The sequence below is a fragment of the Balaenoptera borealis genome (assembly GCF_965194805.1).
Source record: "Balaenoptera borealis genome assembly, chromosome: 8".
NCBI classification, from domain to species: Eukaryota; Metazoa; Chordata; class Mammalia; order Artiodactyla; family Balaenopteridae; genus Balaenoptera; species Balaenoptera borealis.
In genome coordinates, this window is record NC_138865.1 from 88,524,551 (window position 1) to 88,541,796 (window position 17,246).

At 49.8% G+C, this 17,246-nt stretch overlaps 1 protein-coding gene across 3 annotated transcripts in view; it reads left to right on the forward strand.

The window, feature by feature from the left end:
* The first annotated feature begins 1,500 nt into the window (after window positions 1-1,500).
* Window positions 1,501-17,246, forward strand: part of TMOD1 (tropomodulin 1) — a 103,100-nt gene continuing 87,354 nt past the window's right edge. For 2 of the 3 annotated variants that reach the window (XM_082404150.1, XM_082404149.1), the window contains exon 1: window positions 1,502-1,657. The gene's annotated coding sequence lies outside the window, so the exon portion shown is untranslated. Of the gene's footprint in view, window positions 1,658-17,246 lie in introns of all 3 variants that reach the window. The other variant, XM_082404151.1, reaches the window with a different exon arrangement.

Here is a 17,246-nt window from a genome sequence, read left to right on the forward strand (position 1 = left end):
CCTTATGTTCATTGCAGCATTATTTACAATAGCCAAGATATGGAAGCAACCTAAGTGCCCATCAACAGACGAATGGATAAAGAAGATGTACATAAACACAATGGAATATTACTCGGCCACAAAGAAGGATGAAATCTTGCCGTTTGTGACAGCATGGATGGATTTAGAGGGTATTATGCTAAGCGAAATAAGTCAGACAGAGAAAGACAAATACTGCATGATTTCACTTATATGTGGAATCTAAAAAAGCAAAACAAATGAACAAACATAAAACAGGAATGGAGTTATAGACAGAGAACAAACAGGTGGTTGCCAGAGAGGAGGGGGTTGGAGCGAGGAAAGAAATAGATGAGGGAGATTAAGAGGTACAAACTTCCAGTTGCAAACTAAGTCAAGGGTATGAAATGTACACTGTGGAGAATTTAGTCAATAACTATGTAATATCTTTGTATGGTAACATGTTGTAATTAGACTTATGGTGATCAGGCTGAAATGTATAGAAATATCTAACGACTATGTTGTGCAAAAGGAATTAACATGTTGTAGGTTGTGTTGTAGGTCAATTATACTTCAAAAACAAGCTCATAGAAAAGAAGATCACATTTTTTGTTTGGGGGGAGGATTGGATGAAGGCAGTCAAAAAGTACAGACTTCCAATTGTAAGATAAATAAGTGCTAGGGATAAAACGTACATGATAAATATAATTAACACTGCTGTATGTTATATATGAAAGTTTTTTAAGAGAGTAAATGCTGAGTTCTCATCACAAGAAACATTTTTTTCTTTAATTTTGTATCTATGTGAGATGATGGATGTTCACTAAACTTACTGTGATCATCACTTCACGATGTATGTAAATCAAATCATTATGCTGTGCACCTTGAACTTATACAGTGCTGTATGTCAATCATATCTCAATAAAACTGGGAGGAAAAAAAAGGTGGGGCTTTTGGGGTGGTTTTGGTTATTTTAAGTCGTATGTTGGATACTCTATTCTTCCAGTATAGAGGGAATGCCTTTGCCTCTGTTGGAACTGCATGTTCACAAAATGATCGTGACTAAAGCTTCGGCTCAAACCAGACCTAGCTGGGCTGCTGATAAGACCAGATGGGTCGTTGCTTAAATCAAAGGAGGTAAAGGTGCAGCAACCGCGTGGCTGGCTTTGCTCCATCCAAGGACCTACCGATTCTTACATCTTAGACCACGCAGGAATAAAAATCCACCCACCTTTTTCCAGATAACTCTACCCGGTACAAGTGGGGAAACCTAGACGCAGACAGGAGGCGACGCGCACCCACTTGGCCGCGGACCCAAGCTTCGGGGCGGCCAGGGTCCCTGCCCCGCGCTTCCCCTTGCGGGCGTCTCTCCCCGTCAGGGGACTGTGCGCTGCGCCCCGGCGCCCCCGAGTGGAGGGAGAGGTAAGGAAGGCGAGCTGGGTGGGCGGGGCGAGGCGCGGTGACAGCGCAGAGCCGGGCCCGCCCCTGGCTCCCACCCCCGGAGCCCACAGCGCCCGCCCGCTCGCGGCCGCCCGGGAGCTCTTCCAGCCCCGCGCTGCCCTCGCCCGCCTGCCGCCCGCGCCCTCCCGCCGGCCGCCCGCGCTCGTCCCGCCGCCGCCCGCGCCCGCGCCCGTGCCAGCCCCCGCGGCTCCACTGACCGGTAAGCGTCCCACCGGCCAGGGGTCCCCCTCGCGCTCGCGGGGCTCCCTGCCCCCGCACCGGGGCCCCAGCCATATCTGGGCAAAATATTCAGCTGTCGCCGCCGCCGCCAAGAGGGACTGAGCGTGGCTCCCTCTATAAATAGCCGCCGCCTCGGGTTGCCTCCGGGGCTGGGGAGCCCGGGTCTCGGGGTCCGGAACCGGGCGCTCGCATCCGCGCCACTCGGCGCGCGTGGCCCCGGCCAGGGTGCCCTTCTCTCTGGACTCCGGCGCCGCGTCTCTAAACGGGAGAAGGACCTGGGGGCTCTCGAGGAGCAGCGCCGAGGGCGGGGGTCATGGCGGGGCCGGCGTTCCCGCTGCGCGCTTGACTCCAGCGCGCCGTGGCTAGGCGCCCCGGGCGCTCTGTTGGGTGCAGGTGCCGCCGAGCGCGGCACTCAGGCGCGGCCTCCCCGCCGGCTGCAGAGAGAGTGGACGTGGGAGTGGGGACGCATTTGCGCAAGTGAACGTGATACCCGGGTTCGCGCTGCGCCTGTTTGCGGCAAGAAAACTTTCCCAAACTGCGTGCGATGACAAGGTTTAAAGCACCACCGTAACGCGCCTTTCGCGCGGAGGTGGAAAGAAGAGGGGAAGAGCCTGGAGGCAGGAGTTCCCTGGCTATGGAGCTCCCTGGCTATCTCCAACTCACTGGGTGGACTTGACAAGCCTCCTCCCTTCCCTGGGCCTCGGTTTCCCCATTTGTAGGAGCGGGGTTTGGTTCCCGCGATGGAGCTCGTGGCCAGGGCCGTGAGAGCAGCAGGGCGCGCTCTTGACCGCCGGCGCTCCCGCCACCTGTTTACCGGCTCTGGGCCTGAGACGCTGGGGGCACAGCCGCGCATATCCGGAAGGATTGCGGAGACCGGAGACTTCGGCGGTCCCTCTGACTCGGATCTTATACTAAGACCCAGTAGGACCCTTGGAAAGCCTGGGAACTACGCACCCAGGAAGCGCGCTCCACGGTGATTATGGGCATCTGTGCTGGGTGGCAGCCATCACCTTCGCAAAGAAGCTTGTGAGTCAAACAGCTTTAGACCCAATGAACTGAGCAGGGCTAGAGGCTCCAGTCCAGCCGCTCCCTGGCCTCTGTTTCCCCGTCTATTTGGTGTCTGTGATGCTGCCTCGGAGCTCTGCAGGCACACCCCCTCCCCATCTCTTCTAGCCTTGACCTTGACCCTCTCAAACTCTTGCAGATTACCTGGCCTAAGCTTTTCCCTGTACGAATCACAAAACCAGACCCTAATCCAGGTTCTGGGCCCTCAGCGGGGGCACCCCAAAAATTCCCATTTTTCACCCAGTGGCGACATTTTGTTCCTGGCGAGGGGCTGCAGAGCCCCCTGCTCAAGGTCACACGCTGCTGGACATGCCAGGCAGAGTCTCCACCAGCCTTTCTCATGTCTTTCCTGACACTTCCTGCTGCTCAGGCAGGTCTTGGGGATCTGTTCAGCAACCCCTGTTCTTTGGTCTGCTGCTGTCCAGGACTTTCCCTTGCTCAGACAATAGCGCCCTCATCTTGAAGTTTCATTTTTGTTTCTACTTTACTTTCTATCATATGTTTTTTCCAAAACCATCTTAAAGCCTCACAGAATTAAGAGGAAATGGAGACAAATAGTAAGGTTCTCATCAATTCGAGCCACACAACAAACAGGCAGAGAGTGAAAGCAAGGAGTGCTGTCACTTAGTTGTGTCAATTCTATTTAATGAGGCAGTCTTGCAAACCCACGTTTTAGAAGATCCTGGCTCTTAAGTTCCTCCCAGCCTAAGTAGAAAGCCAGTGTCCTCTAAAAATAGCCTCCGCCCCACCTTATCAGTGTCTCACACTTTCTCCCTCCTCCAGGGTTGGGCTGCTTCCTGCTGCTCAGCAAAAAAACCACAAAAACTAAGAGTAGGTAGTGGCAGCTCTGAGTAATGGGCTGACCTGGAGATTAGGACACCTGGCTCCAGCCCCAGGTCTGCCACCCACTTAGAGTGACCTTGAGCAATGAGGGGGTGGGCAAGATGCTCTCCAGTGGACCTGGAATTAAGAGGACTCAGAGTTTCCCTTGGAAGACTTTCTATCATGAGAAAAGTGAAGCGCCAGGGATGAAATCCAGGGGAACCCACCCTGTGAAGAGGAAAGAAAGAGCGGGAAAACCTGGTTCCCAAGAGCCAAGGGAGGAGAGAGATTGGCAGTGCCAGCTGGTGCAGAGAGACAGAGGGGAAGAGGACTGGGAAAGGGCCACCATGATTGGCAGGAGTCACGGGTGACTTTGGCCAGGGCATTGCAGAGGGTTCAAGAATGGGATCTGCCACTGCTTTACTGAAGCCAGTGACCCAGCCTGTCTGAGCCAGTTTCCTCCTCTGTACAAGGGGATAATCATAGCATCCATTTCAGATGGGTTGCTGTTGGGATTAAGGGGGATGATGCAGGGAAAGCCCTTGGTCCTGTGCTTGGTACCTGCAATGATGTTAATGCTAGCGAGAGGAAGAAGAAGCTAATGGGAGCCGAAGATTTGGAGACAGAGCCCACAACTCTTCTAAAAGCTTGGAGGAAAAAGGAAGGAAGAGAGAAGGTAGTAGGAGCTGGAGACAGGGCCGAAAGGGGAGGCGGGTGTTTCTGGGCTGAGGAGTGTGAGAAGAGGCAGAGACAGACCTGGGAGAGGGGAAGAGGTGAAAAGAGCATCTAAGGGACATGCACATGGGAGGACTGAGGGCCTTCCTTAATGACCTGCTGAATGTCACAGGCTCTAAAATCACATTCCTCTAGATTCAGGCTGAGGAAAGAAAGGGTAAAATGAAGCCAGTCCTGGCTCAGACCCTGGTGTCCTCTTGGGAGACTTCAGTATCTGTGAAGGAGGGTGGTGATGGGCCGCAAAGGGTAGTTTGACTCTGTCCAGGGAGCTCACGACCTTGGCTTGCTTGTTTCTGAAGTGACATCATGTATCAATGACTCCTGCTGAGCCCAGTCATAATGACCTTTTCCAGTCAGTGTTTTGATTTTTCAGTCTTACTAATGGACCAGCCAAGCTGCCAACATTTCTAAAGAGGCCAGTTCACTTTTCACTTAAAGCCAAAACACCAAGTAGATCAATTATTTGGCTGCTAGGAGCCATTATCAGTTTAAAGCCACAGGCTTGTCTGTATGGAAAAACATGAAGCAGATGGCATAATTTGGGGACCATTTCCTGTCTCTTGTTTTGTTTTGTAAAATCCTCCTTTGGTTAATCATGATAAGACCAGACTTTCTTTGCTCTTAACGATAAAGAAAGAATGAGCTCACTGGAGTCAACCTAGGACAGTCTAGGAGGTTTTCTTCGATGTTAGGAGGTGCTGGATCCGTTTCTGATCTGAAAAACTAAACAAACTCAAGCATTTCTTTTGTTTCTCCTTTTCTTACATCCTTTCTCTTGGAGAAAAAGAGATTTGTGAAATCGCTGTCTCTGTTTCAGTTCTTCCTTCTCAGGTCCCCAGCCCCAGCCACCGCTCACTCTGGGAATTCTAGGGAGGTGTCCACAGGACTGTTCCTGGGAGATGATTCTGGTGGGTGATGAGGCAGAAGTGCCTCTTGGCCTCAGTCAGCCTCCTTCATGGACTCATCTCTTCCCATCCCTTAAATATTAGTGCCACTCTCAACCCTATTCCTTTTCACCCCACACCCTCCTATAGTCCCATTCACTCCCAGGGCTCCCACTACTCCCTGTACACTCGGAACTCCCAAATTCCCACATCCAGCCTGGACCACGCTCCTCAGCTCTAGGCATCTGTGACTCCAGCCTAGGGGACAAAGCCAAGAGGGTGTCCCAAAGGCACTTCACACCCAACAGGCCCAACTCAGGCTCACCACCCAGTCTCCCTCCAGTGTCCCCCCTTCTTGGTTAACAGTAACACCATCCACCCAGGCTCTGAGCCAAAACCTCCATACCTTTCACCACCCCATTCATTTGGTCAAAAGTCCTATCAATTCTACCTTCCTTAACGTCTCTTCTATTCATGTCTATCCCCAGTCGAGTACTTTGCCATCTCTCCCCTGAGCTATTAGCAGAGCCTCTTAAGAGTCTTTCTGCCCCAGTCTTTTCTCTCTCTCTTTTTTTTTTTTTTTCTTTTTACCCCAGTCTTTTCTTCTCATGCTGCTGTTAAAAGAGTTTTGTGAAACGTAGCTCGGATAGTGTTATTACTCTTCATTCAGGGATTCCCCATTTCCTACCAGATTCCTTGGCATCCAACACCAGGACCATCTAAGATGTGGCCCCCCAAGCTGCTTCTCCAAAACCATCTCCTGACACTCCCTCCAGTTCTCTACACCTTCTGGTCATGGTGCAAGCATATGTGACTTCATGCCTCGCTGCCTTTGCCCCTGCTCTTCCTTCTGCCTGGGATGCTGTCCTCTTCCTTCTCAACCTGGCAAACTTGTAATCCTCCTTTAAAGCAAAGCTCCTCATTGCCCCACCTTTGCTCCCACAGCCCCCTGAATGGACCTCAGAGAACCAGCCATAGTGTGTTCTAAGTGTAATCAGCTGCTTACATCCTTATCTCTGACTAGACGGATAGATCCTTGAGGGCAGAGTTCATGGCTCATTTACTGATATTTCTGCATCCCCAGTGTCGAGCTCAGAGCTCAGCGCTTGGCAGAGTGCAAGTATTTTATGTTTTAATTAGTGGCTGATCACTGAATGAAAGAATATGTAAAAGACTAAGCAAATGAAAGCCCTGAGGTAACCGTGACAATCACACAACATCATCTACATGTTTTCCCATCCCACCACCCCATCAGCTCCCTGAGGGCAGAAACCACACCTGTTCTGCTCCCCACCAACCCTGCAGCTCCTCAGCCCCCTCACAATAAATATAATGAACCCATGATCTCATTTGAAACTCACAGTAATCCTGTAAGGGAGGAAGGGCCGGTATAATGACCCCTTTTTGTAGATAGCATAGTGAACACCAATAAGAATTATTCCAGGTCATCCAATTGGGATGTGTATTCCAGAAAAACCCAAGTGCTCTCCAGGGTTTGGTAAACTTGAGAAATCAGAGTCCTTGTGTTCTACACTAGTGCTTCTCTAGCATTGGAGATACTCAGGATCTTGCTAATGCAGATGCCGGCTCAGTAGGCCTAGGAGGGGACCTGAGACTCTGAATTTCTAATAAGCTCCTTGTTTCTAATAAGCTTATTAAATAATAAGCGTCATAATTCCTAATAAGCGCTAATACACATCATAATGTGAGGCTTATCCTGCATACACTGACCACCAGGCTTTGACCACCAAGGTGAGTGCTAATTATCTCAGTTTTCCCTTGGCCTTTGCATTAAGATAGTATATCTATTAAAATCTACAAATGAATTCATTTAAGCCTTGACTCAAAGTCAAAAATCAAGGGCTCTTTCTGGGATTTTGTTGTTGTTGTTTGGTTGTTTTGTTTTTGTCTTTATGAGCACTGTATGGGGCAGGAGGAGCATGATGGGGCACCTGGCAGGGGCTAGAAGAACGCGGTGGAGCACGTGGTGCAGTGGGGGCGGGACGTGTGGTGCGTGGTGGGCACGTGGGAAGGCCCAGGTGATGGGATGCACAGGGGGCGGGGACTAGCGAGGCGGCTGGTGATTGGGGGCGGGGCTTGGGGGGCACATGGCTGCAGTACGTTGGCAAGGAGGAAGTCCCAGGGATGGCAGGCTGCGGGAAGGGTCAGGCTTGCAGCTGCGGGCTCTTTCCACCTTCTTCTGCCTTTCTGGCTTCTCCTCTGCTTTCCGGAGAAATTTAGGCCCAGACAAGGCTTTACGGTCATACTGCCCAGTTCCTGGTCAGCCTAGAAACCCCCCTGAGCGCCAGAGCTCCAGGCTTCTGTGTCCGATTGGCTTTTTCAGCGCACACTGCTTACAAGTTTGCTATCTTCGAGCGCAGGGTGAGCACCTGGCCCCTGCTGGGGTGGGAACCGGACTCCTGCCTCAGAAGCACTCAAAAGACAAGAAAGAGGAGAGTCAGGAAGGCGGACTTCCTCCACGCAAACCCAGGAAGATTTAAAAAGTCAGACTGAATGGCAACATTGCGCGCATTTGTTTATGGTTTTTATACTACATTCCATTTACACCATTAAAAGGGTATGAGATTGCTTAATAAACCGGCATAGGCAACATAACTGGTGAGAACAGAAAAAAAGAAAGAAAGGAAGGAGGGAGGGAGGGCAGAAAACTTGAAAATTAGGATCATGAAACTCTGAGAATCTGATGGGAGCCATGGACCCTTGCTCCAGAAAAATGAATAGATCCATGCATACAACAGTTTGTATGTCATTTGCGTGGGCTCATGGGTCGCTCTGAAGGCCTTTCAAAATGCCCAACACAGATTAAGGAGAGAAAATATGCCAGTGTCCTAGCTGAATGATGGCAACTCTATTTGGACACTCAAATCAGCTGATGAATCATGACAGCTGAAGGGGAAAGGGAGAAGCAATGAATTGGAGACCACATCATGTCTGATTTAAAAAGACCAGTCCTTCAGGAGAAAGAAATGTTTTCTTAGCCTTAATTCTCAGAGTGTTGGGAGGCAGTTTTGCATAGTGGTTAAGAACATACCTCCCTGGGTTCAAATCTAAGGTCTGTCAGTTATGGGCTGCATAAACTCAGGTAACTTTTAATTCCCCGTGCCTCAGTTTCCCCATCTGTAATATGGGGTTATTGTGGGGAATCTCTATTTACACATGTATGAAGTGGGCTTGTTGTGGGGACTAAATTAGTTATTATATGTAAAATGCTTAGGTCAGTGCCTGGGACATTGTTAGTGTTATAAAAGCGTGAGCTGTTATGGGAAGGCAGCATGGAGCAGTGGTAATGAGTACACATTGCCCCCCTGGATTCAAATCCCGGCTCTACTACTTACTAGCTTTGTTACCTTGGTCACTGTAGTAGGTTAAATAGTATCCTCTGAAAAGTCATGTCCACCCGGAACCTCAGAAAGTGACCTTCTTTGGAAATAGGGCCTTTGCAGAAGTAATTAGTTAAGCTGAGGTCATACTGGGCTAGGGTGGGCCCTAAACCCAATGACTGGTGTCCTTATGAGAAGTGGAGTGGACATACACAGGAAAGAAGACCACGTGACAATAGAGGCAGAGATTGGAGTGATGCAGGTACAAGCCAGGGAATGCCAAGGATTGCCAGCAGTCACCAGAAGCCAGAGAAGCAAGGTACAGAGTCTCCCTCAGAGCCTGCAAAGGGAACCAACCCTGCCCACATCTTAATTTCCAATTTCTGGCCTTCCTACTGCAACAGGATAAATTTCTGCTGTTTTAAGCTATCCAGTTTGTGGTAATTTGTTGTGGCAGCCCTAGGAAACTGATACAGTCAGATTACTGCATTTCAGTTTCTTCAGCTAAAATGGGAATTAAAAAGTACCTACTTCACAGAGTTATTAGGATTGCTTGAAATTATCCATGTAAAGAGTTTAGCACTGTGGCTAGTATGCGGTACATACAGAAGAATGCATGCTGTTAGAAGGTACATTGACGTAACAGGCAATGGTAGCCCCAAGGATGGTGTTAATAGCATTCTATTGTATGTCTACATTATAATTCATTTACCCAATGCCCTGTTGATGAACTTTTATGTGGTTTCCAGTTTTTTGCTAAGATAGATAATAACCAGATGATTTGTACATATATCTTTGTACAATTCAGTGAGTAAACTGGCAGGATAAATTCCTAGAAGTGGAGTTGCTATGTCAAAGCGTGTGTGCATTTGGATAGATATGACTTAACTTGCCTCAAGAGAGGGTGTACCAATGTGTCCTATTCTGTGTGAGAATGTTGGTCTCCTCCATGTCTTGTGAACACCAGAGATTCTCAGACTTTTTCATCTTTGTTAATCTGATAGAGGAGAACTGATGTCTCATTTCTCAATTTACTTTTATTATGGGTGGGTTTCATTCTCTGTTCATAGGCTTATTAGCTGTTTGTGTTTCTTTTTATGTGAATTGCCTGTTCTTTTCCTCTTCCCACATTTTCGCTGGACTCTTCTTTTTTTTTTTTAATTTAGGAACTCTGTTAAAAAAAAATTAGCCCTTTGTTCAATGTGCGACAAATATTTTCCCCCCAACTTGCCTTTTGCCTTTTGGTATTGCCCATGCTACTTTTCTTATTGGCTTTTTAGAAAATACAAAAACGTGCTTCATAAACCTGTGCCTATGTTAACCCCTACTGTGAGACAAGGTGACAAATTTCATGTGTATAAAATGGAGAGTGAGAATAGGAGTTAGTTCACAAGCTTTTCTACAAGCCAGCTTTTATTCCACCAAGGCTTTTGTCTTAAGGCTGTCAAAGTCAGTAATAATGCCAAGCATTCATTCATTCACTTATTCAACAAAACTGACTTCAGCACATGAGAGAAGCAGGGCTTTATGATGGACCATGGGAGACAAGGATGCTTGCCTTCAAGTAGCTTTCAGTCTTGGGGGGTGGGGGTGGAGTGCAATAAGATGATGCTTCTAATGACAGAACTCTGACGGCCCCTCCCCTTGGTATTAATATTTGGCTTGCTAGTACCCTTTTCAGCTGGTGTGGAGAAAGAGGCCATGGAAGAGGCAGAGGCTGGTGAGAGTGCGTGGTGGCCTGAGCCAGGGCAGTTGCAGAGAGGTGGGGAGAAGGAACCACAGAGTGGAGTATGGCAGGGTTTGCAGGGCCGGTGGGCAGGCCAGCTGGGACAGGGCGATGGGTTCAGCGTCTTTTCCTGGAACCCTCTTGCTTACAATGATTCGTTCAGTGACTCAGACACCGTGATGACCTCAAGAGGTGCAAAATGAAAACACACAGTGGTGCACGTACACACACGCGCTTTTCTAATTTAAACCCTTTGACAGCTTTGACGTGTGGACCTTTGAGGCTCCGTGTGAACTGGGATGGGGCTCATAGTCACTGCAGGGAGTGATGGAGTCAAATGCTGTGTCTTGTTTCCCTGCTTTTTTCAGAAGGTACTTTCCCGTATGACTAAGAGAATGAGATCAGCCAGGGAGAATAATGCAAACAGGCCAGGAAACAAGTCTTTTTTTAAAGAGAGCTGATCATCTCTGAGTCCCCATGCTCTCCACTCAGTGGCTCCAAACATGTCTTACATAACAGAACCAGGCCTTGATAGGCCTGAAATCTCATGTTGTCAACTCCTAAAACCCACCATCAGTCGAGACGTCAGCCCTCTCTGGAAAACCTCATCTAGGGCTCTAGCATCTCTGCTCACATGCCTGGCATAACAAGTGCTCACCACCTCCTGAATCAGCCCAGTGCCTCCTTGGACATTTTTTATTTTTAGACAATTCGTTGTGCTGATCGGAAATCCATGTCCTGGTCACCTCAGTAAATCTATGTCTTCTGAGCGCTGGGATCCACAGACCACTTTTTTTCCTTCTTCCCCAGGTCAGCCCATTAGAAGTTTGCAGAGTGTGACCATGTTCCCCCGGCCCTTCAACTGTTCTTCATATGACACCCTGCCCCCCTACCCTGCCCCCCTTCTCTGGACTCGGCCAGCACCACTCAAGAGAAAAGGCCCAATTCACAGGAGAGGTCACCCATATGGCCAGTAGGCATATGAAAAGTGCTCAGCTTCCTTAGTCATCAGGGAAATGCACAATGAGGTACCACTACCCACCCGCCATAATGGCTATAATGGAAAAGTACCGACAGTACCAAGAATTAGCAAAGATGTGGAACAACTGGAACTCTCAAACCCTGCTGGTGGGGATGTAAAATTGTACAATTACTTTGGGAAACTTTTTTTTTTTTTTTAATTTATTTATTTATTTATTTATTTTTGGCTGTGTTGGGTCTTCGTTTCTGTGCGAGGGCTTTCTCTAGTTGCAGTGAGCAGGGGCCACTCTTCATCGCGGTGCGTGGGCCTCTCACTGTCGCGGCCTCTCTTGTTGCGGAGCACAGGCTCCAGACACGCAGGCTCAGTAGTTGTGGCTCACGGGCTTTGTTGCTCCGCGGCATGTGGGATCCTCCCAGACCAGGGCTCGAACCCGTGTCCCCTGCATTAGCAGGCAGACTCTCAACCACTGTGCCACCAGGGAATCCCTACTTTGGGAAACTTTTTGACAGTACCTACTGAAACTAAGTGTATGCCAACTCTGTGATCCAGAAATTCTACTCCAGGTACATACCCAAGAGAAATAAGTGATTATTCCCGCCAAAAGCCATCATAGGACTACTTATAATTAGCAAATACTGGAAATAACTTAAATGTCCATTAACAGTAGAGTAAACAAACAAATTATGGTATAGTTCATGTAATGGAATACTACACATCAACAAAAAAGAATCACCTGCCACTCTAACACACAACATGGATGAATCTCACAGATATAAAGTTGAGTGAAAGGAGCCAGATGCAAGAACATACCCTCTATATGTGTCCATTTATATGATGTTCAAAAACAGTCAAAGCTAATTTATTAGAAGGCTTTAAAAGTCCGAATAGTTGTTACCTTTGAGGGAGATGGACTGGGAGAGGATGAGAAAGCCTTCTGGCGGGCCGGAAATGGCCTATATCTTCATCTGAGTGGTGTTTATGTAGGTGTGTGCATATGGGAAGATTCAGTGAGCTGTGCTCTTAAGACTTGCCCACTTGAATGTATATAACCAATGCCTTATTAAAAAAGAAAAAAAATCACACACCCCCAATGCAAGAGCGGGGGCCCAGAGCTGAGCTCCAGCCTGAAGCCTAGCAAGACCATCATCGCCCTTACTTTGTCCACTGTACCTTTATTAATGCAGCTGAGATCACACCATGGCTTTGAGGGCCAGCGCCTCACACTGTTGATTTATGTTGGGTAGACAGTCACTTGAGAACCCCTGCTCTCAGAAGCACTCTGTGCTTGGTTGAATGCTCGGCAGTCGATTTCTTGAAATTCTTAATTTTATCTTTGGATTTATATTTTAAAGTGAAGCCCCATGGTCAGTGAAGTGTGCACCAGGACTTCGAGGTCCCGCACGAAGTCCCATCTCCTGCTGCCTCTCTGCTTCCTGAGGATGGGTTCTCAGACTCCAGCTGCTTCGCCTCCTGGCACCCCCAGGTCCTACCAGCCTCCCGCACCCCACCACTGCCCAGCTGCTACTGGGCTCTCGCCCTGGGTGCATTCAGCTGGCCACGTTGCAGGGCAAGCCTCTTGTCGTCCCGTGATCCAGGCACCTATTGTCCTGGTGCAGAGGTTGGGATACCCTTGGGATCACCCATCTCCGTGTGTTAGGGCAGTGGCCCCATTGGAAGGGGAGAAGCCTGGCTCAACTGCCCGGCTCCCTACCAGGGCAGAGCATGTGTGTCCTGCATCTGGCAGGGGAGGGAAGCTGGCAGCCAGAGGACTTGGTGTGCACTCTCTGAGTCACAGCACTCGGGCACCTGTGTAGATCATGATATTCAGTCGTAAATTTTAAAGACACCATGACAGATCAAGACAGAGACCATGAGAGAAAGGAAAAACTTTACGTCTTGGTACCTTTAGTGGCACTCTTTTCCCGTTTTTGAACTCAGGACCCCACAGTCTTATTTTGCACTGGACCCGGCAAATTCTGCAGCCAGTCCTGCCGGGGAGAGTTTTCATCAGGGCTAAGTGAGCACTCAGGCCGTCGCACAGGGGCTGCCTGGGGACACGAGATGGCAGGGGATTCAGACCTAGGTGTCTGGGAGAGCTGGGCCCTCTCAGTCCAGTTGTCTCCCTCTCCCTGTCTGTCTGGACCCAATCATAGAGATCAACATGCCAAGGCACTCTCACTTCTTGCCCTGCAGGGGACTTGAAACTGTGGGCATGAAAGTGTTTGTTTGTTTGTTTGTTTGTTTTAAGTTGCAAAGGTCTCTGCACTTTGGACTGGTTTTCGGTGTAATTATTGTGTCACGTTTTATGACCCTCTTCTAAGCTTAAACGCTGAGGAAGGTAAGCCCCCCAAACTTCCAATCCCTACTTGTCTACCTCTTCCACACCCTACCCTGCCCCATCCAGTCGAGGGACAGTTGACTTTCTTCCCTTTGAGGTCACTAGCCTGGGATAGATTTCTGGTGTCCACCCAGCTCTGGGGGTCTGTATTCCTGACTGACCTGCAGTAACGGAGCCTTTAGTCTGAGCTGTGCGTGAGATGCTGGTCAGATGTGATGCTGTCCCCACCCAGTTCAGCCTGGGGGCTGGGAGGTGGGAGCCGCGGTCGCCTCCGCTGGGCAGAGAAGCACTGCAGAGAGGCCGAGGCTCTCCAGTGAGGAGGTGGGGAGAGGGTGCTCCAGGCTGGGAGGACCGCGTGTGCAAGGCCCAGAATGTCAGGGGTGCTCAGGTGCTGGGGGCGAGTGGACGGTCCAGCTGGAAGGGGAAAGCCTGTGCGGGGATTAGAAGCTGGGGTGGCACAGAGGCCACCAGGTCTCCGATGGCCTCAAACCCCAGGCTGGGGAGTTTGCTCTCCACCTGTCATGGTGGGGGCTGTTGAAGGTGGCTTCAGCTCAGGAGCAGCATCAGAGGCGACTTTCACAAAGATCACTTGAAGCTGAGTTGCGTGTGGACAGGAAGGTAGGAGAACTGAGGCAGGGAACTGGGTTGGGAGGCTGTTGTGACAACACAGATCCAAAAAAGGCAGTCGCCATGACAAGGGAGAGGAGGGACAGATACAAAGGGTGGTAAAGAGATGGGAGTCTAGTCACAAAAGGACAATAGTGTATGATTCCACTCAGATGAGGCACTTCGAGTAGTCCGATTCATAGAGACAGAAAGCAGAATGGTGGCTGCAGAGTCTGGGGGGAGCGGGAGGGGGGGTTAGTGCTTAAAGAGGGACAGAGTCTCCGCTGGGAAAGATGAAAAAGTTCTGGACATGGATGCTGGTGATGGCTGTACAACAGTGTGAATGTACTTAATCCTATAGAACTCTACACTTAAAGTGGTTCATTTTATGCTGTGTATTTTACCACAATCTAACAACAACAACAACAAAACCGCCTATCGCATTCCAAAGAATAAATGAGAGAGAGAGGGAGAGAGAGGGTTGACAGGCGTGGGGACCCACCAGAACTGGGAGAGTCGAGAGCAGGGTTTGGACGGGCCCCCAGGTGTCTGGCCTGGGTGGCTGACGGCAGCAGGGTGAGGCGCAGGTGGTGGCGGTGAGGTGGCCGCCCTCGGGGTTGGGCACGTGGAACCCGAGGGACTCCAGGAGATGCGCTCAGCAGAGCATGAGACCGTGCGAGGGTCATCAGCTTGTCACTGGTCACTGACTCCACTAGGAGACAGCCCCCAGGGGGAGTGTGAGATGTAAGAGGGCAGCGCCCAGGGGCACGGGTGGGCCAAGAAGAATCCGTCATCAGGGAGAATGAGAAGGGGTGGGGAGAAAGGAAGGAGGCAAACCGGGACAGTCTCGTACTTGTTTGGCTGCAAGGAGCAGGGACTCATTCGAGGTAACTGAGTGCAGCGAGGGAGTGCGACGCGAGGGTGGGCCTCATAAGGACTGTGGTGGGACGGGGGTCTCGTGGGACTCCAGCATGAGCCGTAGCGGTCCAGCCTGAGGGAGCAGGGACTGGACTCTTCTGGGATGCCGTGTTCCCCATCTCTCAGCCCCATGAGTTCACCCCGCAGATTCTCCCTCAGACCTCCCCACAAGAAGGACCAGCCCTGCCACACCTAGATTTTGGACTTCTAGCCTCCAGAACTGAGAGACAATGAATTTCTGCTGTTTAGGCCCCTCCGTTTGTGGTACTTTGTTAGGGCAGTCTCAGGAACCAATACAAATGCCAAGAAATGAAGGGGCTCATTCAACCAGCTCACTTTTTTTTTTTAATCCAAGCCACATAGATCACTGACCAGCCAATCAATTGGCTGCCTTTGAGCCAGGCACCGGCTCTGCCCAGTTAACTGAGGTAGGGACCACATGGTATAAAGCATGGCTGCCCCCAGAGGTGCCCCTTGGAGGAGGGCAGTGGGGAGACAGCTCTCTCGGGAGGAACAGGGGACATCTCAGGCACTCTTGTGTCCCTGGAGCTAATGGAAGAGAAAGGCTCAGCCTTCAGTGAATGAGGGATCATGGCCTAAAATCCCTTCAGCCAAAGTGTCTTCCCAAAGAGAAGAGAAGACGACGACAGAGGAGAAGGGTTATGAAGAATCAACTCTGTTTGTAAATCCACCTCCCTTCACTGTGGCTGAAATAACAAGATGGTATAACTGGAAAATATTCATTTGAACCTGTGACTCAGCTCTTCCTGACCTCAGGGAAATGCAGTCCATAAATCAAGATACCTCTCCAGAGCCTCCGGCCCAAGTGTCCCCCGGGGCAGATGCTGGAAGGGCCATTAGCACAAGTGACTGCACCCGCCTCCCGTGAAAGATCTAAAAGCGCATTCAGTACTCCAGGAGCTGCCCTGTCTCAGAGCTTTCATTCCTGAAGCTTCCTGATGGATGGCCTCAGCCCTTGACCCACTCATTTTTACTATCCAACCTGCCTGATTTTACTTCCTGGCACAGCTTGTAAATTCTATTGTTTTCATATTTAGCAGAAGCTTAAGGCTTCTGCCACTGAGAAGCAGGGAGGCCAGACGTGTCATTAGTGTAAAATACACAGGATTTGGAAGACTTCAGTTTTTAAATGCATTTTTAATTTATTGAGCTGTCCTTTTCTTTTCCTCATCAACACTTACTCAGGACCCAATCTGTAAAGCAGGCAGCAGCGGCGTGGTTCTGCCTTGGGCAGCCTCCTCACCCCTTCCTGCCCATCCCTCCCATCTTGGGTTCCCAGCCCTCCCAGATTTTTCCACTTTAAAGAAGGGGAAACAGAGGACCTGAGAAGAGAAGGGACTTGCCCCCAAGTTCCAAGGACACTAGAGCAAAGCCCAAATGTGCTCATGCCCTCCTAACACCTTTACCAAGCACAGGACTAGGCACTGGGGCCATGAGGACAAGACACACGTCCTTACCTGGCGAACATTACAGTCTGATGATAGTGTATGGGGGAGCAGGGGAGGGGGGCGGAGAGGCAGCGGCCCCAGCAGTAGCGGTGGCTGCCGCAGCCTCATAATAATGTGGCTAATATTTGTGGAGCCCGCATTGACCACGCCCCAGCCCCAGGCTGGACGTGATTTTCAACTTTTTATTTTAGCAGCTGAATCCTTTCTTCAAGAGAAACCTTATGTGGAACCCTCCATAAATCAGACAGTACGAGGGGTGAGCCCTCTTGCTTAGCCTCTCCTATTTAACCCCCTGCAGGGGCTCTGGAGGAGCTTTCTCAGAGCCTGAGCTCTCCCCTGAGCACAGTTTAAAGACCACCCATGGGGGATAGGTTACAAGCAGAATTTCCAGGTCCATTTATGCTTATTTTACAGATGAGCAAACAGAGGCCCAGAGGAGGGGAGGGATTCAGTGAGGGTCACCCAGGGAGTTACCACCACAACTGGCACACCAGCCAAAGTCCTCTGAATCTCAGGTCTGTGTCCCTCTGTGACACCTCTTTTACTAGGAAACAGGGGCCTTTTACTAACAGCTATAAAATACCATCTCTTCCAAGCCATCTTTTTTTTTTTTTTTTTTTTTTTTCCTCTTTTGGCCACGCTGTGCAGCTTATGGGATCTTAGTTCTCCGACCAGGGATTGAA